This window comes from Sinocyclocheilus rhinocerous, unplaced genomic scaffold (genome assembly GCF_001515625.1).
Source record: "Sinocyclocheilus rhinocerous isolate Xijiao unplaced genomic scaffold, SAMN03320098_v1.1 scaffold491, whole genome shotgun sequence".
NCBI classification, from domain to species: Eukaryota; Metazoa; Chordata; class Actinopteri; order Cypriniformes; family Cyprinidae; genus Sinocyclocheilus; species Sinocyclocheilus rhinocerous.
Window position 1 is genome coordinate 1136104 of NW_015625034.1, and position 7678 is coordinate 1143781.

The 7678-nt window shown below is 32.7% G+C and overlaps 1 protein-coding gene and 1 long non-coding RNA gene across 2 annotated transcripts in view; both read right to left on the bottom strand.

The window, feature by feature from the left end:
• The window catches only part of LOC107748784 (uncharacterized), a 2782-nt gene extending 805 nt beyond the window's left edge, over positions 1-1977 (bottom strand). Inside the window, exons 1-2 of the long non-coding RNA XR_001640963.1 lie at positions 1932-1977; positions 1755-1846 (exon numbers count right to left, since the gene is read on the bottom strand). This is a non-coding gene — a long non-coding RNA (uncharacterized LOC107748784). The remainder of the gene's footprint in view (positions 1-1754; positions 1847-1931) is intronic.
• The window catches only part of LOC107748778 (tumor necrosis factor receptor superfamily member 1A-like), a 5735-nt gene extending 2572 nt beyond the window's left edge, over positions 1-3163 (bottom strand). Inside the window, exon 1 of the mRNA XM_016563726.1 lies at positions 3148-3163. The gene's annotated coding sequence lies outside the window, so the exon portion shown is untranslated. The remainder of the gene's footprint in view (positions 1-3147) is intronic.
• Between the last annotated feature and the right edge of the window lie 4515 nt (positions 3164-7678).

Genomic DNA, 7678 nt, shown 5'->3' on the forward strand with positions numbered 1-7678 from the left:
AATTATCAACTCATTAAATACCAATTATTAAATTAATAAACAGATGTATATAAATTCTAAAATTGTATTTATTTTGACCCCAATGATGGTAATGCATTGTAACTGCCATACATTTTCAATTCATTTTTTTTTTTTTTACACATTTTGGGCCAAAAGAGAATGTACTAAACAAGCCATAAACCAAATGTGACTTATTCCAGGAAATTGATTTTAGAGGGAAGTTAATTTCTCCAGCGACACCACACAAGTTCCCGCTCAGAAATGATGACTTTTTGTCAAGGTTTATAGGTTGAAACTCTAAGTTATAAGAAAATAGTCATTTGTTTCAAACTAAAGCCAGATATTGAGGCATTGTGGATCATTGGTCCCATCATTTTCATGAAAATTTCAAAATTCATAGTTAAATGTCTTCCCTTTCATTGTGTGAATGAGATCTTCATTGATAATGATGGACGAACCACATGTATCTGCATTTTTTTATTCATTTGTGGATGGACCGCAAAGACACTTAATCCTTTTAATTTTACTGTTCGATCAATATAGTAACAGAGCTTATAAACTGACATTAATATTTTTTTCTCGCATTATCCAACATCAAATAGGATTTTTGCCATAGTGACTTTCAGACTAGGGGACTGAAGATAAAAGTATTACGGCATGAATTGTGCTAAATGTGGACTATAAAGCATATATAATAAGGTATTATAAATAACGATATGAATAAAAGCTCATAGATAAAGCTGCTTTGAAACAATGTGTATTGAAAAGGTGCTATACAAATAAAATGGACATCACGATGAAACGTCAAGATACGGCATGAACAAAATGTTTATTATTAAAAATATAATTTTAATATTTATTAATTTTACATTTTTTTTATGTAACAGGGATTAAAAAAAAATGTAAATGAAAAAAATCTCTTTACCACTTTTATGTTTCACAAAAAAAGGAAAGTCATTTCTATAAAACTTGCCAAGTAAGTAAAGATAGAATAGAAAGCAAGCAAACTAGACAAACTAGTAAAGATGACAAATGGAAAGAAAAGGTGCACGGTGTTATCGCATCATCAGTCTACACCCATTGGGGCTTGACTCAGTAACCTTTGTTTTAAAAGCAAAGTTTAGTTACCATGACCATGCCAAAATACTATATAATTACTAAACCAGAATTATAATGACAGAATGTGTCATCTGGATTAATTACTACGTCCAGACATCCTAAAAATAGTGAATTTATGCATTCTATGTATTCTTTGTGAAAATATCTATTGAATGTTGCGTTAAGATCTGACAAAGAATACTTTAGATACGCATTACAAATGACATCAACAGACGTGTAGTACATGTGCATTCAGGATGGTAGCACCCTTTTATTTCCCAACTTGATGCTGTTCCCCCTTTTCATAATTTACTATTATGTAAAAGCCTTACCATGGACAGGGGCTAAAAAAGTTACAAATCTGCTGCATAAAATGTATTTTGCTGTTAAATAAATTTGCTGTTAAATAAATAAAACAGTCCTTTTAAAGGGCACACACTCCCATGAAATGCTATCAAATAACTTTTTGCGGTATCTAGACTGACATCCACACACGGGGTGTACATGCATGGTGAAATCACCACTGCATCTGTCGGAGAAGCAGTCAAAGAACAAAAGAGTGAACATCTAAACAAAATCAACACCGCAAAATATACATAAATGAAATGTTCATTTCATTACAGAAGTCATGAAAGGAAAATGAAACTGTATTATACTTAGTAGTCCATCTTGTCTAGGTATGTCCCTTCCGAACATTTCTCACATTGAGATACCATGCCACTAGAACATTTTCTCATCAACTTATGCCCTGAAGAAAAATACATGACCGAGATTAAACACTCTATTCCTCTGAAAAATTGTTGTTCCGATGGTATTGATTTCAGACAGTGTACCTGGAGCACATTTGTCAAAGCAGAGTCCGTCGCTCCTGTATTCATTTTTAGAACAATCCCTTCTGCTGCGTGGCCCTGCCGCAAAGTCTACCGTCTGTGGAAAAAGTGTAACCGTTCATGACAGTTAAAAGTGTAACAGTTCATGCAGTTGAACTTATGGCTTGGTATTGCGCAACTGGATGATGTCATCACTGGGTAACCCTTGAAACTGTAGTTTAACCTCGAAACATCTGCCAAATATCTGCTGTGTGATTAATAACACAATTATTATGCACATATCTGTAAAATTTGAAATCTGCTCACTAGTTTCCTATGACTCACCAGTAATAGCAAAAAAATGCACAGCAGGAGTTTCCTCATGCTTCGTCCTTGGATGTGAAACGGTTCTTATAACGGGTGCAATCAACCCTTCAAAAAAAGAAGAAGGTTTAATAGTATATAGAGGTGCATCTCAATAAATTAGAATGTCGTGAAAAAGTTCATTTATTTCAGTAATTCAACTCAAATTGTGAAACTCGTGTATTAAATAAATTCAATGCACACAGACTGAAGTAGTTTAAGTCTTTGGTTCTTTTAATTGTGATGATATTTACACATTTTCTGAATAAATAAGGTTTCCATTGATGTATGGTATGTAAGGATAGGACAATATTTGGCTGAGATACAACTATTTGAATATCTGGAATCTGAGGGTGCAAAAAAATCTAAATATTGAGAAAATCGCCTTTAAATTTGTTCAAATGAAGTTCTTATCAATGCATTTTACTAATCAAAAATTAAGTTTTGATATATTTACGGTAGGAAATTTACAAAATATCTTCATGGAACATGATCTTTACTTAATATTCTAATAATTTTTGGCATAAAAGAAAAATCTATAATTTTGACCCATACAACGTATTTTTGGCTATTGCAATAGCTGTGCTTTATGACTGGTTTTGTGGTCCAGGGTCACATATTTTAGTAGATAACTGAAATTCTGAAAGATTAAAGGACTAGTATATATTTTAATTGAATTGTGATATACAAAATATACAAGATACATATTCAGATAGTACAAATGTTTCAAAAACATCTAGAATTTATATATTTTTTATCCAGTTGAATGCCACGTTTTGTGTGAGATATAGTTGTATATAACTGTATCTTAATATAATATTAATTTATTTATTTGTAGAACTACAGAACTAACAAAAAGAAGAGCACATGAATTTACCTCTATCCTCCGGGATCTAATGTTAGAGTTGCTCCTAAATGACTGAAAGAACGAATGGAATGGAAGTCCTTACAGGTTCTTATATAAGAGGACAATATTAGTCATACTTTTACAACACAATAGTAAAACTACATAACCACACAACTAATGTGGGGGGTACAATAAATGTCGCAATAACAAAACATTAAACCTGTCCAGTCAGATTTAGTCATCACTACGAAGAACTGTGTAGTGCAAACCTGCAAGATTGTGCAAAAACAGCACGATCTTGCAGGTTTGCACTACACAACATCAGGATCAAGACCATTCCTAACGGAGCCTGCAAAACAGCTTCTCGTCCAGGCCCTTGTCATTTGCTGGACTATTGCGATGCTCTTAACAAAACAAGATACCACACAAGTTCCTGCTCAGAAACTTTTTGTCAAGGTTTATAGGTTGAAACTCAAGCCAGATTTGAAACTAAAGCCAGATATTGAGGCATTGTGAATCACTGGTCTCATCATTTTCATAAAAATATCAAAATTCATAATTAAATGTCTTCCCTTTCATTGTGTGAATGAGATCTTCATTGATAACGCTGGACGAATCATATGTACCTGGAGCTTTTCATTCATTTGTGGATGGACCTCAAAGACACTTTATCCTTTATTTTACTGATCAATCAATAAAGTAACAGCTTATAAACTGACGTTAATATTTTTTATCCAACATCAAATAGGGTTTTTGCCATAGTGGGTTTCACACTAGGGGACTGAAGATAAAAGTATTACGGCATGAATTTCTAATGTGCTAAATGTGGACTATAAAGTGTATTATAGCCTATTATAAAGGTATTATAAACAAGAACAATATGAACTTTCGGTATGAGCTGCTTTGAAACAATGTGTATTGTGAAAGGTGCTATACAAATAAAATGGAATCAAGATTGAGTGTGATACGGCATGAACAAAATTAAAAATTAAAAATATAATTTTAAGATTTAATATTTACTCATTTTCAATTTTTTTTATGTAAAAAGGTTGAGTTTTTTTAAGGGGCAAACAAAAATAAAAATTCTCAGAACCACTTTTAAGTTCCACAATAAAAGAGAAAGTCATACGGTTTTGGAACGACATGAGGGTGAGTAAATGATGACGACGAATTTTCCTATTTTTTTGGCAAATCATATCCTTTTACACACAATAGCCATGTTCTTACTCTAAAATCTTGCATTATTTGCTCATTTCTGAACTATGCTTTTTAATAGAACAGCATGATGTCACTATTTATCGCGTCATCAGTCTACACTCATTTGGGCTTGACTCCGTAACCTTCGTCTCAGAAGTTTAGTTACCATGACCATGCCAAAATACTATATAATTACTAAACCAGAATTATAATGACAGAATGCATCATCTGGATTAATTATTGCGTGCAGACATCGAGAAAAAAATTTGCAAATTTATGCATTCTTTGTGAAAATATCTATTGAATGTTGCGTTAAGATCTGACAAAGAATATTTTAGATACGCATTACAAATGACATCAACAGACGTGTAGTACGTGTGCATTCAGGATGGTAGCACCCTTTTATTTCCCAACTTGCTTTTATGTAAAAGTCTAACCATGGATAGGGGTAGAAAAGGTTACAAATCTGTATTTTACTGTTGCATAAATAGTATACAAAACACTAAAATCACAAAAGTATCCCTTTCATAACATAAAATGTTTCATCTCTGTAAACATTTCATTCATGGTAACTGCCTTTTGTAAGGCTATATTAAACTTTCATTTCCTTTTCTTCTCGTTTAGTTTAATAGGTGTCTGTCAGATTGATTAGAGAAGCATCTGAAGGAGGAAGACAGAAGGCATCAAATACAGCATTTACAGTATGCCATGTGGGACTGTAAATGGAGACGAGACCAGGAAATTACCATAAGTCACAGTGAAAGGACGAAACTAGACTGAGTCATATGGTACGGCGACACCATTTACTGTATTAGCTGTCCTACAGGACACCTCATGGCCGTGTCATATCTTAATCATAGTACCATTTGATGACACACTGGAGTCGCATTAAACTGAAAGAAGATCATACTGTTGTTTCTGTAAATAAACCAAATGTCAATACATATTACAAAGATCTTGCATTTTAAAACAATGGTTATGCAGACTGAAAATGTTTCACCCAGATGTTTCATCCGTTATATACTATACTAATATACACAGTGTTGGGTAAGGGTAAAGAACAACTAATTATTAACTACTTAAAAAAGTGTAATTGGATTATTGTACTAATTACTCATCCATTTCATAAATTATTCTTGACCTGACCAAAGTATTTTTAAAGGGAGAAGGTTTAAAGGGGTCATATGATGTTGCTAAAAAGAACACTATTTTGTGTATTTGGTGTAATGAAATGTGTTTATGCGGTTTAAGGTTAAAAAATTTGAAATTGCATCATATGACCCCTTTAACATTAAATTTCAAATTGATGTTAAATCCCCTATTGTTCGTCTATACAGTATTTAATGCAATTACATCAGAAGTAACTAAGTAAATATGAAATTAAAGATATTTAATCTCTCTTGCTTTACCTTCTCAAGGGAAAAGTAATTACAGTAGCCTAATTAAACACTGTCACAGAACACAGACTCATAATAATGAAAGTTTATTGACAAACGGGTAACAGAGTGATAGCAGATACTGAATATAAACAACAATCAGAGCAGATGAGTAATAAAGACACCACACACACCTTCTGAGATGATGGAATGAGTGTATCTTAGCAATGTCTCTTATCTTTGCAGGTCTTCAGGAGAAACAGGAATCTGGGACGGAAGAAGCACTGGAGACTGGAGCATGGAGAAACAAAACAGGCAAGTAGTCACAAGTAGCATAAATCGATACAGGGAGTCTTAGCCATAGACCATTTAGACATAATCAGTCCTATCGACGAGATCAGACCAACCATGTATGTTTGTGCTGGCTTATTTGGAGGAACTGATGAGGCTGATGGCAGACAGATGTGGTGATTGGAGTGTGCACAGGTAGTAGTCAGAGAGGATTATGGGAGATCTAGTGTGCTTATGTGACAGGCATAGTGAATGGAGTTTGTGATCGTGACAATAATGCATTACACAGTGTAGAATATACTATACATTATATGGGTCATTTCTGGGATTCAGTAATATCTCTGCTTGGAATGTTTTTCAAGCTGATCATTAGGCACATATAAAACGTCCAACAAATCATCATTTTTTTAAAACACCTTTTATTCTCAACCCCGTAACGGACAAAATAGGTTTGGTTTAAATAAGATTTTACACAGAACTTATTATAAAATAAACATCTACCTGCTCATGTGACCCTCATAACAATTTAATGACATAAAATGTAACTTTTATGATGATTTTTACATTTTTATGGGACTGAAGTTAAAAATAGACAGTTTTTATAAAAATGTTTTCAATTTAGATGTTTAACTAAACACAATTTTATTGTGTTAAATCATTAACAGGTCAAGTGGTAATCAGCAGGTCGATAATAGTGTGAAGTACAGTAGAAGACTGTAACACGGTTAAAGGGAGACAGTGCTTTCAAGTTTAATTTTCAGTTTTGTTTCTCTTTCATATTGTGCAATTCACTGAAAAAAAAAGATACTACATTTTGTTAAGGTAAGTGGTTGCAAACTATTTATTTTAGCTACATTTAATAAAAAAATATATATGTTGAAAGTTAGTCAGCTAAATTTGTTTATTTAAATGTAGCTAAAATAAATTTATTGCAACCACTTACCTTAAAAAATTAATTGAATCATTTTTTTCAGTGTGGTTGCTCAATGCTGTCTTTCTGCTGCGTTTGTGGGTGCCATTTCTGATGTAGGCTGCATGTCAACGTTAAGTCTATTCATAACAAAAATATATGTTGTCATTATTTTGGAAAAGAAACCATTACGATTTTATAGTTTTTTTATTAAAATGATTGATAAATGAAGTGAATAACTCAACCATGTCACAAGCAGTGTTGGGCAGTAACTAGTTACTAGTAACTTAGTTACTGTAATAATATTACTTTTTGCAGTAACTAGTAGTGTAACTAATTACTAATAAGATTTCAGTAATACAGTTACCATCCATAAAACAGCTTAGTTATTTACTTTTGATGCCTCAACCCCGCTGATTTAAAATCCAGCAATCAAATAATTCCTAGATTTATTTTCATCATTTTCACGACTCGCGCATGCATGTGATGTCCCCAGTGCAGCAGGCAAGCTTGGAATATAGAAAAGCTTACATTCAGCAGACAGAAATATTGCCTTATATTGATTTTGTCAGGAAAAAAGATGATCTGAACACTGTTGTGTAAGTTGTGGCTTTACTTTACTCTGACATTAAATCCCACCCACATCCCTCTGATCAGCATGTGGTACATTATATTACTATAATTAAAAATCTTTTTGGAAAATTAAACAGTTTCTTACAAACTTATGTGATTTGATAAAATACATAATGAAATATAATCGTATATGGGTAACGGAGAAATTACAATT